Source organism: Meriones unguiculatus, chromosome 14, assembly GCF_030254825.1.
Source record: "Meriones unguiculatus strain TT.TT164.6M chromosome 14, Bangor_MerUng_6.1, whole genome shotgun sequence".
NCBI lineage: Eukaryota > Metazoa > Chordata > Mammalia > Rodentia > Muridae > Meriones > Meriones unguiculatus.
The window spans coordinates 79,846,552-79,870,595 of NC_083361.1; the positions used below are offsets into that span (position 1 = coordinate 79,846,552).

Below are 24,044 nucleotides of genomic sequence, written 5' to 3' on the forward strand. Positions count from 1 at the left end.
GAGACCGACAGAGCCAAAAAATCTGAGCCCTGAGCACCCTGGGGAGACTGAGACCTCTACATTAGATCTTAATGTCGAGAGGGAAGAATCAAGAACCACTCGTCCTTCGTGTTCAGTTCCAGAATTCCCTATTCCACACCTGGTTAAATACTCCTGCTATTAACTGTTTAATAGTTTTTTTTTAATGTGATGTTTTAATGCATAGTCAGTGAATAAAAGTGATAATCTCAGATTCAGGTTTGTGAGTATCCTGCAGTTTCACTACAGGTGGTATGTTTATTTTTTTCATGCTCACAGTGTGAGGCACAGTCTATAGCCACACTATCTAGTGGCCAAAACATCTTTATTTTCACATTCCTTAACTATGTTCTTTATCACATAAAGATTTTGGAAGTCATCACATTGTAAATAACAATTTAGGTTATACACTTAACCAGGTATCAATAAAGTGATTCCAAACAAAGATGACCTAATTGGTTCTTGAAGACAGTGACATGAAAACTCTCAGTTATAGGGATCTCTACACTTGTTAACTTTTCCTTACTCCTAATATGCAAGTTAATAGCATAACCTAATTTTGAGCCAGAAAAAAAAAAAGGTTGGGAGATATTTATTTAAAATAAAACTTGTAAATGTTAGAGTGTCAGAATTCATGTTTCCAAAAGAAAGCATTTCCTGGGATTCTTCGTGCTTGTGAGAGGCAATGAACTCAGAGAACCCAGAGACTCTTGTATGCCAGACTACAGCTTGACTAGTGAGGCATACTCCCAAGAAAAGGACAAAGTAAAGTTTGACTTGGTGCTCCAAATGTTGGCAGACTGCAGAGACCCTGTAAGAAAGTGGAAAGGCAGATTATGCACACTGATTGAAGTTAATAGACAGCACCTGGCAAAGCAGGCATTGTCTCATTGAGACCCAAAGTGAATAAACACAGCTTACAGATGCTTTTTATATATAACTTTATTTAGCTAGAAATTTTTGCGTATTTACTACAATGTCTACTACTTTGCAGTTACTTGTTGGCTGACACTTAGATTCTCATCTTCAAAATGTTAGAATATAGAGAGCCTCATCCCTCAGTGTCTTTCTCATTTTACTGTTCTTACTCTCTGATCTGAGCTAGCCTTAGGGGTATGAGTATTATCCAATAACCATTTCATAAGTGAATTTCTGAACATCACCTCTTCTCTAAGCTCAGAAAGAAAACAAAAACAAAAACAAAAACAAACAGGAACAATTGCTTTGTTGACTTCTCACTTAGTTCTTTCATGGTTTATCATGTTTTGAATCTATCCCCAAAATAACCTGATTTTCATTCAAAGTTTCTATTTCAATAGAATTGTCAAATTGAGTTCCATCTCAAAAGTTACTTTATCCTAAAAATGTGATATCCTCCTTGACTGCAATATTAACAAAAATCACATTCATTTCATTAGTAAATAATGCCAGTTCATCTTCATCCAACGCAAAATGGAGTTTTTCCGACTACTATTGCTACTAGTATCAGCCACACAAATCTCCAGTCCGTGTATTAGGTTGATAATATTTTACCTGGTTTTGTGCTTTGATATTTTGCTACAAAGCCTGGGCTATACAATAACCAGAATGCTCCTATTAACTCTGGCACAAAATCCCCCTGCAGCTTTCTGTGTCCTGACAGGAGCCAAGTGAGAGTGTTAGTGTACAGTCTCTGTGTACCATTTCTCGATACCTCACCTTGAGCTCAGTATGTCTCCATCTCTTTTGGAATGCTTTGGTTTCAAATTGTGTTATTGTTTCTTTTTCAGTTAGCTTATTCTGGAAAACTAAATGATACTTGTACTTTTAAACCTTCAATAGAATATCAGTTGCTTGAAATTTTACTTTAAATTCCTTATTTCAAGTTTTACCAAGTATAGCTTTTATCTATCTATCTATCTATCTATCTATCTATCTATCTATCTATCTATCTATCTATCATCTGTCTATCTATGGAGTCTGTGCATATGCCTCTATGCTGAGGTCAAACAAAGATGTACTTGTCTCCTCCTAACTCTTTCAACTTTACTGTCTTGGGACAAGGTCTCTCACTGAACAGGAATTTCACAATTTCACCCACGCTCTCTGGACAGCAAGCTTATAGGAGCTGTCTGTCTTTTATCCCCAGATCCATGGGTACATTTATGTCTGACTTTTTATGTGGGTGTTACTCATTGGAACTTGATTCTTTTATCCACAGAGCAGGCAAGTATGATTACCATGTAATACATGCAGAGTCATCTCTGCAGCCCCACATTTAATTATTTGTTTAACACCCTAAGTCATTCAAATCATGCATTCATTATTCTTTTCGCTCTACATCTAAGCAATGAACATATGTTAATACTCTCCATTAGTCAAACAGTGTACTGAATATATGGGGAATGTCAATAAGACAGCCATGGCCATTATCCTTTCAGATGGTGCAGATTCACAGGGATGATATGATCATGCATATATTTAATGATAATCCCATGTGATAAACAGGTTGTGTAGAGAAGGGAATGATTCAGAAACGCTTCTTGAAAGGCTGTGCTCTAAAGATGAATGTAGTGCAGGAAATGAGTTTCTGACAAAAAGGAACAGGCAAAGGCTGACAAATGAGATATGGAGAGGTCTGTAGAGAAAGCACGCAAGAGAAAACAGTGACTTCAGAACCATTGGATCGCTCTCTAGGAAGCTCGAGCATCTAGAGGGATTTGGAAACTATTGGAAAGAGTACTAATCAAGGGAGTACCTAGAACAGTAGTGTATTACAATGGTTAGGGGTGGGGTGAAAGGATTAGGTAAAAGGAGCAGTAGTTATTTAAGTACTGCTCATGAATCCTATGAACACTGTGAAACTTGTATTCAGTAACTGAAAAGCAAAGGGACTAAGGAAACTTTTAGCTGACAAGTTTTGAGGATAAGACAACACCAAGAACTCAATCAAAACTGTAATTCTTCAGGTCAATTATGTGCAATATAAAGTAGAAAACCCTAGCTTGAAATCCATTATACTCCTAACTATGCCATCGTGCCTCTATTCCATTTTATATCCTATTGTCATTTCATAGACATTTCTGATTTCTGTCTGTCTCCGTAATTCACATGATTCTCATCATACTTTATCCTAGAAATTTCCCACCACCTGTCATTGTTTTTTTTTCTTTTGTCAAGAACCATATCAAATTTTACACTTGGTGAATATTTTCATTTTTATCATATCTATCGCATTGTGAGACATGAGTCTCTGAAAGCACAAGAACTTATTTTACTCATGTCCTATACTTGTAGCCTCTTATATAAATTTAAATAGAATATGCACTCAGCAATAACTAACAGAGCAGAAAAAATAAGATAAAGAACACAGGAGGTAATAAAAAGGAGGGACAGATTTTTACATCAACAAAGGACACTAAAATTTAATATGCAATTTTTAATCTTATGCATCGTTATCTAGCCTCTACGCTTCCTACTGTGAGCATTAAAATGAAGCATTCTTTAATTTTCCTACTCTCTTTTAGTCAATGGATAGTTTTGAAAAATAGTTTTTACATCATTGACCTTTGAAGCTTCTGTTTTCAACTTTATTGTTATATGTCCCAGCCTGATAATAACTGAACAATCCTTTTTTTCCCTTTTTTTAAAATTTTCATCAATTACACTTTATTCATTCTGCATCCCTCCCATAAGCCCCTCCCTCCTCCTCTCCCAATCCCACCCTCCCTCCTCCCTCTGCATGCATGCCACTCCCCAAGTCCACTGATAGGGGAGGTTCTCCTCTCCTTTCTGATCTTAGTCTATCAGTTCACATCAAAAGTGGCTGCATTGTCCTCTACTATGGCCTGGTAAGGCTGCTCCCCACCAGGGGGAGGTGATCAAAGAGCAGGCCAATCAGATTATGTCAGAGGCAGTCCCTCTTCACATTACTATGTAACCCAATTGGACTCTGAACTGCCCTGGGCTACATCTGTGCAAGGGTTCTGGGTTATCTCTATGAATAGTCCTTGGTTGGAGTATGAGTCTCTGGGAAGTTCCCTGTTTTCAAATTTTCTTGTTCTGTTGCTCTCCTTGTGGAGACCCTGTCCTCTCCAGCTCTTACTATTTCCCACTTCTTACATAAAATTCCATTCACTCTGCCCAACAGTTGCCCATCAGGCTCAGCATCTGCTTTGATAGTCTGTAGGGCAGAGGCTTTCAGAGGCCCTCTGTGGTAGGTTCCTAGGTTGTTTCCTGTTTTCTTCTTCTTCTGATGTCCATCCTCTTTGCCTTTCCGGACGGGGATTGGTCATTTTAGTTAGGGTCCTCTCTCTTGCTTAGTTTCTTTAGATGCACAAGTTTTAGTGGGTTTGTCCTATGTTGTATGTCTATATGAGTGAGTATATACCATGTGTGTCTTTTTGCTTCTGGGACAACTCACTCAGGATGATCCTTTCCAGATCCCACCATTTACCTGCAAATTTCATGATTTCCTTATTTTTCATTGCTGAGTAATATTCCATTGTGTAGATGTACCACAATTTCTGCATCCATTCTTCAGTTGAGGGGCATCTGGGTTGTTTCCAGCTTCTGGCTATTACAAATAAAGCTGCTACAAACATGGTTGAGCAAATGTCCTTTTTGTGTACTTGAGCCTCTTTTGGATATATGCCCAGGAGTGGTATGGCTGGATCTTGAGGAAGCGCTATTCCTAGTTGTCTGAGAAAGCGCCAGATTGATTTCCAGAGTGGTTGTACAACTGAACAATCCTTTTAAGGAATGAAATACTTTAGAGCACAAAAAGTAGTGTTAATAATTGGACACTTGATTTGTTTTTAAAGTACAACACTGAAAAAATGCTGTTGTACATCATCTGTCTTTATCTTCAATATTTCTTAAACATAAAACAGAATAATTATAGAAACATGGTAAATAGGATTATAGCGATAACAGAATTTCATTTATTTTGTTTTCCATAAATCTCTTTTTTTCATCCATGGCATGGAACTCTGTCTACTTGATAACTGAAATTATGAGATTTGTGCATGTGGTGATTTAACCAACTTGATGACAGCATTTAGAAATCTGTTTAACTAAATTAACTGGTGTATGATGGTATTGTCTACTACGCAATAAGAACTGATGCATAAAACAAAGTAGGTCGTTGTGGTAAATGGAAATCACTTCAGCTGTGCTCTATTAGGAAAAAATGCCTAATGCCATATAAACTCGAGCTCACTTGAAAAGAAGGGCGTAGGAGAATGGATAGCCCTCCACAAAACTGCTCTGTTCTAAACCCAAAACTGCCACTTGACCAAACCTACTTTTATAGCCATAGATTGTGAGGCTTGATTCTTACACAGAAAAGTCCATGTTAAAGACATATTATTTCAAATGTAAAAAGTATTGGTGAATTAAACCTCTGATAGTTTGGTATTGAACATCTTTTTAAGTATGCAATAGATAGTATTCTACTTATTCTAAATGAATCTAGGAGCTAAAAAAAGTTAATGTTTTGATTTTAATGATAACTTTGATCATCATTTATTTCTACTTACTTGTCAAAAGTTTTTGAAAAGTGCTACATGTCAATTCTAGATGCAACTAGGAGCAGCCAAAGATCTTTAGAGATCTATTCATGTCCACTTTTTTTTTAATTACACTTTATTCATTTTGTATCCCCCCATAAGCCCCTCCCTCCTTCCCTCCAAATCCCACCCTCCCTCCCCTTTCTGCATGCATGCTCCTCCCCAAGTCCACTGATAGGGGAGGTTCTCCTCTCCTTCTTTCTGATCTTAGTCTATCAGTTCTCATCAAAAGTGGCTGCATTGTCCTCTACTGTGGCCTGGTAAGGCTGTTCCCCCCTCAGGGGAAGGTGATCAAAGAGCAGGCCAATCAGATTATGTCAGAGGCAGTCCCTCTTCCCATTATTATGTAACCCACTTGGACACTGAACTGCCATGGGCTACACCTATGCAGGGGTTCTAGGTTATCTCCATGAATAGTCCTTGGTTGGAGTATGAGTCTCTGGGAAGTTCCCTGTGTTCAAATTTTCTTGTTCTGTTGCTCTCCTTGTGGAGTTCCTGTCCTCTCCAGCTCTTACTATTTCCCACTTCTTACATAAAATTCCATTCACTCTGCCCGACAGTTGGCCATCAGGCTCAGCATCTGCTTTGATAGTCTGAAGGGCAGAGGCTTTCAGAGGCCCTCTGTGGCAGGATCCTAGTTTGTTTCTTGTTTTCTTCTTCTGGCTTTCAGAGGCCCTCTGTAGCAGGTTACTAGGTTGTTTCCTGTTTTCTTCTTCTTCTGATGTCCATCCTCTTTGCCTTTCAGGATGGGAATTGAGCGTTTTAATTAGGGTCTTTCTTGCTTAGTTTCTTTAGATGCACAGATTTTAGTGGGTTTGTCCTATGTTGTATGTCTATATGAGTGAGTATATACTGTGTGTGTCTTTTTGCTTCTGGGACAACTCACTCAGGATGATCATTTCCAGGTCCCACCATTTACCTGCAAATTTCATGATTTCCTTATTTTTCATTGCTGAGTAATATTCGATTGTATAGATGTACCACAATTTCTATATCCATTCTTCAGTTGAGGGGCATCTGGGTTTTTTTCAGCTTCTGGCTATTACAAATAAAGCTGTTACAAACATGGTTGAGCAAATGTCCTTATTGTTTACTTGAATCTCTTTTGGATATATGCCTAGGAGTGGTATAGCTGGATCCTGAGGAGGTGCCAGATTGATTTCCAGAGTATTTGTACAAGTTTACATTCCCACCAGCAGTAAAGGAGGCTTTTCCTTTCTCTACAACCTCTCCAGCATGTTTTGTCACTTGAATTTTTGATCTTGGCCATTCTGGTGGTTGTAAGGTGAAATCTCAGGGTCAAATGTCCTTTTTGTGTACTTGAGCCTCTTTTGGATATATGCCTAGGAGTGGTATGGCTGGATCTTGAGGAAGCCATCATCAAAACAAAGTGACTGCCTACAGATTGGGAAAGAATCTTCACCAACCCTTTATCTGACAGAGGACACCATCATCAAAACAAAGTGACTGCCTACAGATTGGGAAAGAATCTTCACCAACCCTTTATCTGACAGAGGACTCATATCCCTCATATCAGGTACATATAAAGAACTAAAGAAGCCGAAAAGCAGCAAACCAAGTAATCCACTTAAAAAATGGGGAACAGAGCTAAACAAAGAATTCTCAATAGAGGAATATCAGATGGTAGAGAAGCACTTAAAGAAATGCTCAACCTCATTAACCATTAGGGAAATGCAAATCAAAACAACCCTGAGATTTCACTTTACACCCATCAGAATGGCCAGGATCAAAAACTCAAGTGACAACACATGCTGGAGAGGTTTTGGAGAAAGGGGAACCCTCCTCCACTCTGGAAGTCATGTCCACTTTTACAGCAAACACATTCTCCACAGTATGAGATAATTAATCAGCAAAGAAATAAACGTAGAGATAAGATTTCAAATGGTGTTGCCTATTCCAGTTTTAGTAGTGCTTAAAATACAGTCATTGGATATGTATATATGGGATGGTAAGATGCACAAATGACTAATTAGAAAGAATCTGAAGACATGAGGTTTGGGTTGGGAATGAAATGACAGCAGCAGCTTGTCACTCTCTGTAGCTCCAATCTCAGGGATTCCTATGCCCACTTAAGGCCAAAGAGTGCACCTGAAATGCACTTGTGCATAGTCATACATGCAGGGAAAGCAACAATAATCATAACAATAAATAATCATATGTTGTTTTTAAAGATTTACTCAGATGAATAGACAAGGGACCAAGCTTTTCCTGTCAAGGGAGCACCAAGAAGATCACAGCAGGGAATCTCTGGTGTCATCCCAAGGAAACCAAGGCAGGTTCACATGGGTAGAACCACTAGTCTAGTTTATTTTCTGTTGCTGTAATAAAAACCATGGCTTATTTGGGTACATGACTCAACCAACCATATTCTATCACTTAGGGAAACCAAGATGGGAACTCAAGCAGAGCAAGAATCTGGACAGGGACTGAAGCAGAGCCCACAAAGCAACATTGTGTAGTGGCTTGATTTCCCTGTCTTCCTTGGCTTAGTTTTTAAAGAAACCGAATACCTTCTGCCCAAAGGTCATTCTGACTACCGTGGGCTCAGCCATCCAATATCAATAACGAGTTTTTTTAAAATGTCCTACAGACTTGCTTCCAGGCTCTTTTCCAATTGAGGTTCCCCTTTCACAAGGGACCCTAGCTTGTGTCCAGGTGACAGAAAGTTGAACCACCACAGTATCAACGGTAGCTACTGTTAATGAAACATGGGTACACAAGAATGTGTCAACATGTATTAAATGTTTGAAAGAGGTAGATGTCGGCATTGGTTTGCTTTTTTAGCTTGATGTTAATGTAATGTAAACAATCACAGTTGTGAAAGAAACAATCACAGTTGTGAAAGAATAGTTGTTGAATGGAAGTATGGTTATGTTAAACCAATCATACTTTTAAACCAATCATACATACATATTAATGTACATTCATGCTTGGATCTCATAATTGATCACACAACATCTAAATTTCATTTTTGATTTGGAGAGATGGCAGAGAATTTAAGAACACTTGCTGTTCTTCCTGTGGCTCCCAGAACCCACATAGGAGTTCTTTTTTTAATTATTTTTATTTTTATTAATTACAGTTTATTCATTTTGTATCTCCCTGTACCTCCCTCCCTCCTCCTCTCGAAATCCCACCCTCCCTCTTCCCCACCTGTGTCACTCTCCCAGACCACTGATAGGGGAGGTCCTCCTCCCCTTCCCTCTGATCCTAGTCTATCATGTCTCATCAGGCCTGGCTGCATTGTCCTCCTCTGTCACCTGGTAAGACTGCTCCCCCCCTCAGGGAGAGGTGATCAAAGAGCAGGCCAATCAGTTCATGTCAGAGACAGTCCCTGTCCCCATTACTATGGAGGCCACTTGGACACTGAACTGCCGTAGGCTACCTCTGTGCAGGGGTTCCAGGCCATATCCATGAGTGGTCCTTGGAGTATCAGTTTTAGGAAAGACCCTTGTCCCTGTAACTCTAGACCCAGTGGATATGACACCCTCTTTCAGCTTTCGCGAGGATCTGCACAGCCATGACAAGCACACTAGCATGCATGCACACACATATACATGAATAGAAAAATAAAAAAATCTGAAAATATTATCATTTCACAATGAAGAAACTATAGTTTTAAATGAATTACTTGGTTTAAATAATTCATTAGCAATAGTAAAAGGATATATATTTTTGTATTTGGGTGAATCAAGATGAACTCCGTACCCCATACAAATTATGTGGTTTTAGAAAGCATAATTTACTGTTTCTGTGTTATTTTATGAGTGTTGTTTTAAACATAAAAGTATCACAGAGAACATACATTTATATTTGTATACTTAACAGAATTTCTTTCAAGAAGACATTTCTCGTGATAGCTAATGCCAACACTGGAATACTAATCACGGTTCTATTTTTTTTTTCTTATATATCTTTAATCACCTTATATATCTTTAACGTATTAACTAATTTCATCCTTATGAGTCTGTAAGGTAAACATCTTCCCCAATAAAAAGAAATAATGAAATAAATTGAATTTTACTCATTTTAAATCCTTTGAAACAATTTTCATCCCCAATTCAATTTAAAAAGTGCAGGAATTTGCCAGAATTACTGCCTGCTCCCTGTAACTCCACGCCAGTGATTGTGTCTCTGCATCTCTGCAGAGGAGCTCTCGGCACAGCAGCCAGTAAGAGCTTCTTCCCTGACCAGCAACTTTATCAATTCTGTTCTCTGTCAGATGCCCTCCTGCTGCTCTGCGGTTCTGACTCCAACTCTGCCCTTGACATCAAAGTCACAGCGCAACACTCGTAGATTTTTCTTTTGTGTAACATTTGTCTTTCCTTATCAACAACACCTTCTTGAGAGCTGGTCTATTCTTGGAATGGTCAGAATTACTCACTCTTTGCTGCTTCTCCACAGGGTGTTTTAGACTCCACTACTAAAGTGAGGTCCTAATCTTGTAACTGGTTATGTGCTTTGAGTTTACTAGAACTGCAGCCTTACACTCACATAGATTCTATGTGCAAAGAGCATTGGCCCCACCTGGGTACTTATTGGGCATGCACAAATGCAGGGCCTACTGAGTTTGCTTCATCAGAATCTGCATTTTAATAAGAGCCCCCTTGGAGATCTCTATGTACAGTAAAGATTGAGAAGCACTCCTGTAGAGGAACACAAGGATACAATTCTGGACTTGATTTTACAGACAGTGGGAAGGCAGGAGGAACCTTTGAAGGAATGAGGACTCCCGCACAGCAGAAGTCTATAATCACTTCAATTATGGGCCCATGCTGCCTCTGTATTGATTAAATATTTTTACATATTTTTTATATTTATCCTGCTGTTAATCCTGTGAAGCACCAGATAGTATCATCACTTCCTAATGATAAAGATGAAAAATCGAGACTAGTCTGAAAAAATTTTCTGGTCACATCATGTTGAGAGCACGAATATCCTTGTGTTACAGGAGGTAATTGGCAGGCTTTGATGTGAAACCAGGTAGGATGGTTTCACAGGAAAGTTCTTTGCCATGATTTTGTATTGCCTGAAGAGACTATTTCATCCCCATCACTAGGACTAGAAGCTGAAAGGTAGCTGGGTAGAGGCGTCTGCCAATTTTACTAATGTTTCAAGAAACAAATAGACATAGCAGTCACAAACTAGGTAGCTACATTCATGTGCCTTTCATGATTCTATTAAACTTTTGTTTTGTTTTGTTTTCCTCATCCAAAGAGTACTAGATCAAAACTGGAATCTATATTTATTTGGGGAGAAAAGCAAAAGGTTGGATGTTTGTCAGTGCTCTATGGTAACCACAACTAATAAACCAGAACTCTCACCAAAGGTTTGCCTGAGTTGAAGAGTACTCACAGAACTGACTGCATAGGCACCTGCCTACCCAGACAACAAACTCATCTCCCTGGTCCTCAGAAAATAAGACCCACTTTACTTTCATCAACTACTCTATCCCAAGGGGACATCCTATGTTATCATAGAGGGAGTACATATGAATGACTTTGTGAGTGTCTTTAAATTCATTTAGGTTCTAGTTCATACAATGTGGATTTCCTGAGAGTATTTATCGTTTGTAGCTAAATATATTGCTTCAAAATGTAAAGCTTGCCATTTGAACTAAATGAGCCAAATATGTATGTTTATCATCCTTACTGCTTGTATAAAAGACAAAGGGTATTTCTTGGAACTAACAAGACAAACCACCCTCTATCTGTTAATAATAGTAACATTTAACACGATTGAATAAACTAAATCATTTGAATTCTCAAAAGTATACTCTTTTAAATTTGGTCTGTGATATATGCATTTTGTAAGAAGAAAATTGACATGTGAGCTCAATCATGTTAACTAGCTTAATCAGATTTCATAATTAATAAATAGTTTGCATAAGTTATAAGCTCAGACGTTTTTCATTTTTAGTGGAGAAAAGCTACTCTTTACAGGGAATAGTCTTCAGAATGGAGGTTCATTGTACATTATACATATGTAGGGGATCTGGGCTAAGGATATTAGGACACACCACCCTTAGTTCTTGGAATTTCAAAGGGGCATATGGGTATTAAATTTTATTTTGCTTTTATTTGTTTTTGCATTTACCCAATAAGGAAGTATTGTGTCACTTCTTCCTCACCTCTCTCTCTGTACACACACACACACACACACACACACACACACACATAGATGATGTTTATGTATGTGGGTATGTATACGCATATGTGTGTGTACAAACCTCAAAATCTGGCAATTTTAAGCCAGTAACAGACTATTCTCTTTATACTCTGGCTGAGCTCAGCTGGGGGTTCTGCCAATGTGCTGACCAGAGCCATAGGCATCTGGAAGATGGAAGTGGCCAGAGTCTCCAAGGCAGCTCCTCCAGTTATTATTGGGTAGCATGGGACTACAGACTCTAGGAAGGTCACCACACTTGTGTTTGAGGACTAACTGGGAAGGCAGTCTCTAAAGAAATCTGTGTTGCTTCTGGGTCTGTCAGTGAGCACTAGTGGGTCCATGTAGCTGACTGCTTCTGACAGGCTAAGATATAAATGAGCTTCATCATACTATGATAACAGTGCTGGCCACATTTGTAAGAAGCCAAAATCATACAATGGAAAAAAAATAGCATCTTCAACAAATGGTGCTGGTCTATCTGGATGTTTACATGTAGAAAAATGCAAATAGATCTATGATTATCACCTGGACAAAACTAAAGTCCAAGTGGATCAAAGACCTCAACATAAAACCAGACACATTAAATCAGTTAGAAGTAAAAGTGAGGAAAAGCCTTGATCTCATTGGTACAGGAGACAACTTCCTGAACAGAACACCAACAGCACAGGCTCTAAGAGCAACAGTAAATAAATGGGACCTCATGAAACTGAAAAGCTTCTGTAAAGCAAAGGACACTGTCATCAAAACAAAACAAATGCCTACAGATTGGGAAAGAATCTTTACCAACTCTCCATATGACAGAGGGCTAATAGCCAATATATATAAAGAACAAAAGAAGTTGAAAAGCAACAAATCTTGTATACCTACCCAGACAACAAACTCATCTCCCTGGTCCTCAGAAAATAAGACCCACTTTACTTTAAAGTAATCCAATTAAAAAATGGGGGAACAGAGCTAAACAGAGAATTCTCGATAGAGGAATATAGAATGGCGGAGAAACACTTAAAGAAATGCTCAACGTCATTAGTCATCAGAGAAATGCAAATCAAAACGACTCTGAGATTTCACCTTACAACCATCAGAATGGCCAAGATCAAAAACTCAAGTGACAACACATGCTGGAGAGGTTGTAGAGAAAGGAGACCCCTCCTCCACTGCTGGTGGGAATGTAAACTTGTACAAATACTCTGGAAATCAATCTGGTGCTTCCTCAGGATCCAGCTATACCACTCCTAGGCATATATACAAAAGAGACTCAAGTATACAATGAGGACATTTGCTCAACCATGCTTGTAACAGCTTTATTTGTAATAGCCAGAAGCTGGGAAAAAACCCACATGCCCCTCAACTGAAGAATGGATACAGAAATTGTGGTATATCTACACAATGGAATATTACTCAGCAATAAAAAACAAGGTGACAGAGGAAGACAATGCAGCCACTCCTGATGAGATCTGATAGACTAGGATCAGAAGGAAGAAGAGGAAGACCTCCCTTATCAGTGGACTTGGGGAAGGGAATGCATAGAGAAGGGGGAGGAAGGTTGGATTTGGAGGGGAGGACAGAAGGGAGTTTTGGGGGGATACAAAGTGAATAAAGTGTAATTAATAAAAATTAAAAAAATAACCTTATACTAGTAGATTCAAGCCTAATGAAGCTTCTCACTGGTATAAGTTAGAAACAGAACTACTGGGGTGTATCTTTTCCCTGTGCTTTCTCTTGCATCATAAGAATTTGTAGATGCATGCCAAATGGTCAAAGGGGCTAGAGAAGCTATAGTAGGTCCTGATACAGTTAAAACATAATTTCTAAATTATGCCTCTAATGACACAGCTTTCAAAAGTTAAATCCTTGCTTATAGTAGTAGGTCTGAAATCTAGGGCCTGTCTAAGGCCTCCCTATTCTGACCATTTCTGTTCTGGGAGCCTTGAGAGAAATCACTTAGGCTTCGAAGTTCATGCGTTATGCAGCAACTTAAACAAACAAACAAACAAACTTGTGACTAAAACTCAGGTCTGTATGACATGCCTTATAAGTATGGTTTCCCAGGTTTATTGTCCTTTTGAAGTAACTGAATTTGGGCCTGAAATGAGCTTATAAATATAAAAGTCTCTTAAAAATGGCAGTTACTATGTAAGTATAAGGCATAGTTATTATGAGCAATTTTAGGCATATTGGTTATGGCTCAGGACAATACATGGAAAGGACAGAAACTGCTAATTGAGAAGCAAAAGGAGCACAACCTTCCTTGTAGAGGATCACATTCAGAACATGTGTCATGGTGAGGCACTTAATTGATTAGGGCTGGTGCGGCTGAGTAATTTAGTTTAGGAACAGTCTGTCAATACAATTCTCTCAGTCCTGTCACATTCAATGACTTCCCTGAACTGAGACTTAGGAAGTGTATAAACATTACATCTGGCAGGGATGTATGGGATATCCATTAAATCCTGCAGAGATTTTTTTGGGGGCAGGGGCAATCAACTCATGGTTATTGAGTGCCAGTTATGTGCCAAACATTGTTCAGAGTACTTGGGACACACCAGAGAACAAAACAAGGAGCCCTGCCCTGGTGGAGGATATAGTCTATCATGTATTACCACATCTCCTGCTTTGACCTCCTACAAGTCACTACAGCTCTCTGCCCAGTGGACACTGAGCCTGGTGTCCTGCACATGCTGACCCACCACTCAGACTGCCGAGAGGGCTGCAGGTCTGTTTGTAATAATCAAGTACACTGGGAAGAAGGGAGAGGATGCAAACTATAAGAGCTGTTGCTGCTGTTTGATGAAGGACTTGTTGGCCATGTCCTTGGCCTTTTCTGTAGCTGCTGCTTTTCTTTCTCTTTTGGCCCCTTTTTCTGTCTCAACAAGTGTTTGGGAAGGGACCTCACCATGGAGGTTGGCCAAAATGTCCTCAAAGCCCTTCACGGCCTTGGACACATTGCTTTTGAACTAGGCAAGGTCAAATTCCTTGACAATTCTTGAAACATCAAATGACCTAGATGCGACCCAGGCTTCCTGATGGATTTTGTCCCAGCCGCTACGATCAGAGTTCACAGAGTAAACACATCGTTCCTCTACCACCATCAGCTGGGTGTGGTTGAGGTTCCAGGTGAAGGTGGTCATGGTCTGATTCTGTGGGTCTACAAAAGAGTCCTCCAGGGTGCACAGTGAGTGAGCAATGGAGATGGAAACGGTCGCTTTGGCCAAGGTGGCATCCTGTTGTTCTTGGTAAGAAGTCTCTGGGACAGAAGCTTCTGGTCAGGGGTCAACTCGTGGTGCACTATAACTTCCCTTAAGACATGTTTGCTGTAGGGATTCCGGTACCGTTGCCAGAAGGCAGGGACTTTTGAGCACCCCGGCCCAGGAAACAATTCGCCATCGTAGGGACATGGGTGGGTGCACCCGTGCAGCCTCAGGGTGAGAGACAGGGGTCAGGGATTAGGATGGTGGAAACGTGGCTCAGCACAGGGCCACCAGGCTCACAGCTCAATCACCACTGTGCCCGCCCAAGTTCCTACCCCTGCCATGAGCAGCTCTAGGACTCAGCAAAGAGATTTTAAGTTGAAAACATATTTTTTCTGCTTCTGGGATACCTCACTCAGGATGATCTTTTCTAGTTCCCACCATTTGCCTGCAAATTTCATGATTTCCTTGAATAGTAATTCCATTGTGTAAATGTATCACAATTTCTGAATCCATTCCTCAGTTGAAGGACATCTGAATTGTTTCCAGATTCTATTACAAATAAAGCTGCTACGAACATGGTTGAACAAATGTCCTTATTGTATAACATGAACATATTTTGGATATATGCCAAGGAGTGGTATAGCTGGATCTTGAGGAAGCGCTATTCCTAATTGTCTGAGAAAGCACCAGATTGATTTCCAAAGTGGTTGTACAAGTTTACATTCCCCCCATCAATGGAGGAGGGTTCCCCTTTCTTCACAACTTCTCTACCATGTGTTACCATGTGTTGTCACTTGAGTTTTTGATCTTAGCTATTCTGATGGTTTTAAGGTGAAATCTCAGGGTCGTTTTGATTTGCATTTCCCTGATGACTAAGGATGCTGAGCATTTCTTTAAGTGTTTCTCTGCCACTTGATATTCCTCTGTTGAGAATTCTCTGTTTATCTCTGTAACCAATTTTTAATTGCATTACTTGGTTTGTTGCTGTTTAACTTCTCGAGTTCTTTATATATTCTGGATATTAGCCCTCTGTCAGATATAGGGTTGGTAAAGATCCTTTCCTAGTCTATAGGCTGTTGTTTTGTTCTGATGACATTATCCTTTTCCTTACAGAGGTCCTATTTATTGATCTTAGAGCCTGTGCTGTTGACATTCTCTTCAGGAAGATGTTTCCTGTGTCAGTGAGTTCAAGGCTCATCCTCACTTTTTCTTCTAAAAGGTTTAGTGTGTATGCTTAATCCTCATTCAGGAAGGCAAATGGGGTAGACATCAGAAGAAGAAAACAGCAAATGGGACAGAAGCCTATCACAGAGGGCCTCTGAAAGACTCTACCCAGCAGGGTATCAAGGCAGATGCTGAGACTCATAGCCAAACTTTGGGCAGAGTGCAGGGAATCTTATGAAAGAAGGGTGAAGATAGAAAGACCTGGAGGGGCCAAGAGCTCTACAAGGAGAGCAACAGAACCAAAAACTCTGAGCACATGGGTCTTTTCTGAGACTGATACTCCAACCAAGTACCATCCATGGAGATAACCTAGAACTCCTGTACAAAAGTACCCCATGGCAGCTCAGTGTACAAGTGAGTTTCCTAGTAAGAGGAACAGGGACTGTCTCTGACATGAACTCAGCAGCTGGCTCTTTGATCACGTCTCCCTGAGGAGGTGGCAGCCTTCCCAGGCCACAGAGGAAGACAATACAGCCAGTCCTGATGAGACCTGATAGGCTAGGGTCAGATGGAAGGGGAGGACCTCCCCTATTAGTGGACTAGTGGAGGAGCAGGAGTGTGGGAGGAGAAGAGGGAGAAAGGGAAGGTTTGGGAGGGGTTGTATCCCACTACAGCTGGGATACAAAGTGAATAAAATGTAATAAATAAAAACAATTTTTTAATCTCTTAAATATTCATTTCTTTACTTCTTTACATATTTATTTGTGTGCATACACATGAATATGGAGGTCAAGGTACCACTTTTAGAAGTCAGTTATCTTTATCCCATGTGGGTTCTAGGAATGAAAATCAGATCATTAGGCTTCTCTGAGCTATCTAATCTTACTGTCCCCATTATTCCTATTTTATAAGAGTATATGCCTGATCTTACAAACTAAAACATAGAAAATTGTGTGTTTATTAATTAGTATTGAAATGTATATGTGCTCTTTTTGTTTTTTTCTTTTCTTTTCTTTTCTTTATTTGTTTGTTTGTTTCTGTATTTTTTGAGACAGGGTTTTCCTATGTATCCTTGACTGTCCTGGGCTTGCTTTGTGGACCAGTCTGGCCTCCAAGTCAATAGAGATCTGCTAGATGCTGCCTCCTCTGGAATTAAAGGTGTGCCCCTCCAAGCTTGGCATTCTTTTTCTTTTTAAATGGAAGCATAATTTTTTTGACAGTTAGTCTCAGTGAGTTTTATTTGTACCTCTTTCTGTTATTAATTTATTGACAGTCCAGTACGGGGTAAGTACTTACGGATAATGTATACCATATTTACATTAATAGTTTAACACATTCTGAGTAAGCATATTCATATCTGAAGTTCCATGCTCATTTACAAGATTTGTTAAGATATACATGTTTATTTATTTGCAAGGCAGAAAGTTTACACTGATTGAAGCAGTAATTGGTTATAAATTTTTGCAACCCAGCACTCTCCCCTGGCTGAGCTGCCTTACAAGGCCACAGAGGAAAAGGATGCAGGCAGTCTTGATGAGACTTGACAGGCTGGAATTGATAGGGGAGGAGCCCCCCACCCCCTTTCTGAGGACTAGGAGAGGGGGATGGAAAGAAGAAGGATGGAGGGTGGATTTGGGGGAGATGAGGGCGGGGCTATGATCAGTATGTAAAGTGAATAAATAAAAATGAATTTAAATTAGAAACAAAAGGAATGCTAGAGGAACAGAGAGTGCTTTGTAGCAGAGTCTGTGTGCAGTAGTTGGGGGACCAGGTTTAGGAGCGTAGCCAACCTTATCCTAAAGATTCTTGAAATGTCATGAAAGGGTAAATTCTAGATTCTCATGGATGAGGTTATATCATTTCTGGAAGCGTAATTCTTAAGGCACAAATGACCCTTTTAAAATCAATAATTTTTCTTGGCTTGTTGCATGGATTTCCCATCTGGAAAATGCTAGTGTATTAATATCCATTCATTTACTCTTCACTTGTTCTCTCTTCTTTGAGTTTTTCCTTCAAATCTCCAAAGTTAAATTATTTTAAATATTCATCATATCAGAATGTTTGGTAAGAAATACCAGAACCTTGGGTGTCAAAAGACATAGACTTTATTTTATAATCTGTCATTAAATAAGACCTATTTCTAGATCTTCATTTCTTTTCTGTAAATCTGTGGTACTACCTAAAGTACATACTCACATTATAATAAAATTATTGTCCATAATTTTTGACAATAATTTCCTTTTTCTTGAGTATTAACAAATATTAGTACAATGAAGAAGTATCAAGTATAGCAAGGTACTCAGAGTCACTAATGGCAAGATTTGTGGCTTTGGTTAACACCCCTGAAAAGCAGGGAATGGGCATGACAATCTGATTTGAACGAATTCTTGAGTTTATGTATTGAAGATGTACCGGAAAAGCAGAAATAATATTTTTACGTACTTTGTATGTTTATTTGAGACTGTGGAAAAACTAGAAAAAAATATTACTTTCATTTCTGTTTTTTGAGTACCATTTTTTTTTCTTAAAATAAATGGACATCTCTTATTTGAGAAACTTGGGGAAAGGATATTGATAAAAAATTGACACTTTGAATGGGAAGCTGAAATTCACTTATGTTTCAAGATTGTGAGAAGTTCAGAGGAAAGTTTCATTTATTGTCAAATGTTCAAGAAGACCCATCATTTATCCTGACATGCCCACTTTTTGGATTCTGTACTAGAGAGATACACGAAGTAATGTTTCTCAAAATAGCACGTTAAAAGTGCCAGCAGCAGAAGTCTTTCAACCAATGAAAAAATAAACTCTGTAAACGTTGAGTGCTTTGCTGAATGCATTGTGATTATGGAATGCTTGGAGGTTCTTTTCCAGTATAAGTGGAACTATAGGGATGGGAACTGATTTCATTATAAAGCATACACACTGTGATAGTTATTGTTGGCCGTCAACTTGACTACATATGGAATATACTGGCTAGGTACACTTCTGAGGTATTTCCTTAAGTAAATCATTTGAAATGGAAAGACCTACTCTAAACACAGAACACCTCTGGGGCAGCCGATACAAAAGATGTGAAGGAAGTAAACATCTGTTTTTGGCTGCTTACCCTCATTCACAACGGCAAAGTCATTCCTTCACTGGAATTTGAGCCAACTTCTTTTGGAATCCACCGTATACTGAAGACCAGATCAGACATCCAGTCCCATGGACTGAACAAATACTAGATTCTTGGACTTACTGTTGGTACAAGGCCATTTTTGGACTAGCTGGAACACAGATATAAGCCTCTTAAATCTCTCTCTCTCTCTCTCTCTCTCTCTCTCTCTCTCTCTCTCACTCTTACTCTTTAATTAGTTCTATTCCTTTAGAGAACCCTGGCAAATATAGCTACTTTTACACTACCATAAGCAAAATTGAAAAGAAATCAAATTTTAAGTATGTACTATTTTAATATAAACATTTATACATTACACTTGAGGCATATAATTCATAAATAATATATAATAATAACGTATACATTACATTTGTGTAGTTCTTCAAATAGTTGCCAGTGATGTCCTCAAGGAACAAACAGAACATACCTTTAATGACATTTAAATAAATATTTAGAAGACTGAACAGCAAACTTTCTATGCATTGCAAACATATATAAAATTAGTTTTGTATGGTTAATAATATCTAAGATTATTTTATAGCTTGGATTATAATCATTTAGAACACAAACAAATTAAGAAAAAAAACAATGCTTTATTTCAGAGCTCAGTATATACTGTTTTACTGGGCAACTTAATGTAAGCACATGTCCACAGTATACTCTGAAGAACACCCAGTATCAATGCCATTTTTAAAAATTATTATTATTATTTATTACACTTTATCCACTTTGTGTCCTGGCTGTGGCCTATCCCTCATCTCCTCCCAATCACACCCTCTCTCCCTCTTCTCCCCCTATGCCCCTCCAGTAGTCCACTGATAGGTGAGGTCCTCCTCCCATTCTATCTTACCTTAGCCCTCAGGTCTCATTAGGACTATCTGCATTGTCTTCCTCTGTGACCTGACAAGGCTGTGTCCCCAGAGAGCCAGCCACTGAGTGCAGAGATAGCCCCTGCTCCCCTTACTAGGGACAGCATGTGGGCTACATCTATGAGCTATATCTGAGCAGGGGTTTTTGCTCCTCTCCATGCATGGTCCTTGGTAGGGCTATCAGTTTCTGTAGGGCCCTCAGACCCAAATTTTATTTTAGCTCTGTTTGTAGACTTTTGGAGCTCATGGCTCCTCCAGGTTTTTCTAAATCCTCCTTCTTTCATAAAGTTTCATGCCTTTTGCCCATAGTTTGGCTATGAGTCTCAGCCTCAGCCTCTGTAGAGTCTTTCAGAGGCCCTCTGTGGTAGGCTCCTGTCCTGTTCCCTGTTTTCTCCTGCTTCTGATGTCTGTCACATTTGCCTTTCTGAATAAGAATTGAGTATCTTCCCTAGGGTCTTCCTTGTTGTTTAGCTTCTTTGGGAGTATATATTTTAGTATGTTTATCCTATATTACATGTCTAATAACCACTTATAAGTGAGTATATACCATGTTTGTCTTTCTGCTTCTGGGATACCTCACTCAAGATGATCGTTTCTAGTTCCCACCTTTTGCCTACAAATTTCATGATTTCCTTGAGTAGTATTCCATTGTGTAAATGAACCACAATTTTTGTGTCCATTCTTCGGTTGAGAAACATTAGGTTTTTTTCCAGATTCTGGCTATTATGAATAGAGCTACTATAAACATGGTTGAGCAAACGTCCTTGTTGTATAGTTGAGTAGATTTTGGATATACAAAAGCTATTTTTTGAAATAAAAGAACATATAGATTGTAACACCTTATTTTATTTCAGTCAGTTCTTAGCATTGAACCTAGGCTCATAATAATGCAAAGCAGTACCCTATATCTGAGTAATTTTCTAGGTTTTACATAACAAGTCTCCTATGCCAAATCTAAAGCCAGTGAAATACAAGAAGCAAGTGCTAGATAAAATGAAATTACAATGAATAATTATTTGATATTTTATTATAAAATTTAGATATTATTGTGTCTTGAGTTCCAGCTTTTTTGTTCTGAATTTATGTATTAGCATACTATATGTATGGTGCAGAAAGCATAGAACCCTGGCATTTTACAAGCAATAAAACTGCAGATGGAAAGTCATCTAATCAATTCTGAAATCTGGTTCCTTTGAACGAGAAGCACGTACATAGCTGTTTTTCTATTCATGTCCAACATGCAGTCTTTCTTTCAGTTAAATATATTTATCTCATCAGGAAACACCCATAGTTGCCAAGTTTATGCCCTATTCTTTCCCAGCAGTCATTTTTCTAAAACAGCTGTTGTTTTATGTAAACTGACTATAAATAGAAAATACAGCACAAAGAATGTTAAATGCAGATAATTAGGAAATATCAAGTAGTGTGAGTGTAAACCTATTTTTAGGTGCATATTACATAGAAGGAACATTTATATAATAATCTAAAAAATAACTAAGTTGAGAATGTATAAGAAGGCTAATTATAATACATGGTGGGTCAGGATAGATTGCTACATATAATTTCTTACTCAAGAGTTTGTATACATTATATTTGAAATTTAATTTCAAGCCTGGAGACATAGTTCAATGAAAAGCACTTGTTGCTCTTGCAGAGGACCCATGTACAGTTCCTAGAATCTACATGGTGTCTTACAACCATCTACAATTCAATGCACTCTGCTGACTTCCGCAAACCCTAGTCATGCATGTGGTACACATATTTCACGAAGACAAACTACAAAATCTACAATTAAAAACAAAAGAAAATGGATTTATATAAGGTTTTTAAAAATGTACTTTGAGTTAAGGATTTAGAACCACAGATTATACACTCAGAGTTGACTAGACATTCCTCTTTTGATTTTTCAGAATATACTGAGTAACACTAAGATACTACATGGCCTTTTGTTGGTTAAGCTTAGAATTATGTGAATGAGGGAATTCATTAGAATTACTATGAATTCAATAAATGGAAGAAGCTTCCTAAAGTCAAGAGACTTAAAATGTGGGGAAGTTCACCTGCTTTAAGGAGCAAAACACCATATTTGCCAATGATATGACAGTATATATAAGTGGGCCCCAAAATTCTACTGGGACACTTCTACAGCTGATAAACACATGCAGCAAGGTGGCTGGATACAAAATTAACTAAAAAAAAATCAGTAGCTCTCCTGTATGCAAAAGACAAAAGGGCTGAGAAAGAAATTAGGGAAACAACACCTTTACAGTAGCCACAAAAAGCTATAAAGTGTCTTATGTTACCATAGTCAAGCAAGTGAAAAACTTGTACGAAAAAAAAAACCTTCAAGACTCTGAAGAAAGAAATTGAAGAAGATACCAGAAGATGGAAAGATCTCCCATGCACATGGATCAGTAGGATAAACAGTAAAAATGGCCACCTTACCAAAAGCAATCTACAGATTCAGTGCAATCCCCATCAAAATACCAACACAATTCTTTACAGACTTTGAAAGAACAATTCCCAACTTCATACAGAAAAACAAAAACCCAGAATATCTAAAACAACTGTATACAATAAAAGATCTTCAGAACGTATCATCATCCCAGATCTCAAGCTGTACTATAGAGCAACAATAATTAAAATTGCATACTGCTAGCATAGACACAGGTTGGTGGTTCAGTGGAATTGAATTGAAGACCCAGAACTAAACCACACACCTACAGACACTTGACTTTTGACAAAGGAACCAAAACCATACAATGGAAAAATGACAGCATCTTCAACCAATGGTGCTGGTCTAACTGGATGTCTACATGTAGAAAAATACAAATAGATTAATATTTTTAAGCCTACACTTAGCTAAAGTCAAAGTGGATCAGAGACCTCAACATTAAATCAGACACCCTATACCTGTTAGAAGAAAAATGAGAAAGAGTCTTGATCTCATTGGCATAGGAGATAACAGAACACCAACAACTCAGGCTCTAAGATCAGTAATTAATAAATGGGACCTCACGAAACTGAAAAGCTTCTGTAAAGCAAAGGACACTGTGAACAGAACAGAACTACGGCCTATAGAATAGGAAAAGATCTTCACCAACCCTATATCCAACAGAGGGCGAATATCTGAAATATTTAAAGAATTCAAGAAATTAAACTTCCACAAACCAAACAATACAAGTATAAATGGGGAACAGAACTAAACAGAGAATTGTCAACAGAGGAATATCGAATGGTGGAGAAACATTTAAAGAATTGTTCAACCTCCTTAGTCATCGGTGACAGGCAAATCAAAACAACTCTGAGATTCCATCTTCCACCCATCAGAATGGCTAAGATCAAAACCTCAAGTGACAACACATGCTGGAAAATGTAGAGAAAGGGGAACCCTCCTCCATTGCTGGTGGGAGTGCATACTTGTACAACTCCTCAGGAAATCACTTTCTCTGACAATTGGGAATACCATAACCTCAAGATCTAGGTATACTGCTCCTGGTCATATAACCTGAAAGATGCCCCACCAAACAAGGACATTTGCTCAAATATGTTCATAGCAGCTTTATTATTAATAACAAGAATCTGGAACCAACCTAGGTGTCCCTACAAGGTGTCTACTGAAGATTGAATACAAAAACTGTGGTACATTGACACAATGGAATAATACTCAGGAATTAAAAATAAGAAAATCATTAAATTTGCAGGGAAATGGTTGAAACTAGAAAAGAACATCCTGAGTGAGATAACCCAGAATCAGAAAGACATGCATGGAATATACCCACTTGAAAGTGGATATTAGCCATATAATACAGGATAACCATACTACAAGCCACAGACCTCAAGAAGTTAAACAACAAGAAGAATCCAAAGGAGGATGCTTAATTCTCATTCAGAAGGGCAAATAGAAAAG

General features: G+C 38.6%; 1 long non-coding RNA gene and 1 pseudogene across 1 annotated transcript in view; one reads left to right on the forward strand and one right to left on the reverse strand.

The window, feature by feature from the left end:
• The window catches only part of LOC132647262 (uncharacterized), a 2,298,480-nt gene that overhangs the window by 213,613 nt on the left and 2,060,823 nt on the right, over positions 1-24,044 (forward strand). The window lies entirely within an intron of this gene.
• Positions 14,519-19,366, reverse strand: LOC110543385 (PRELI domain-containing protein 1, mitochondrial-like; annotated as a pseudogene).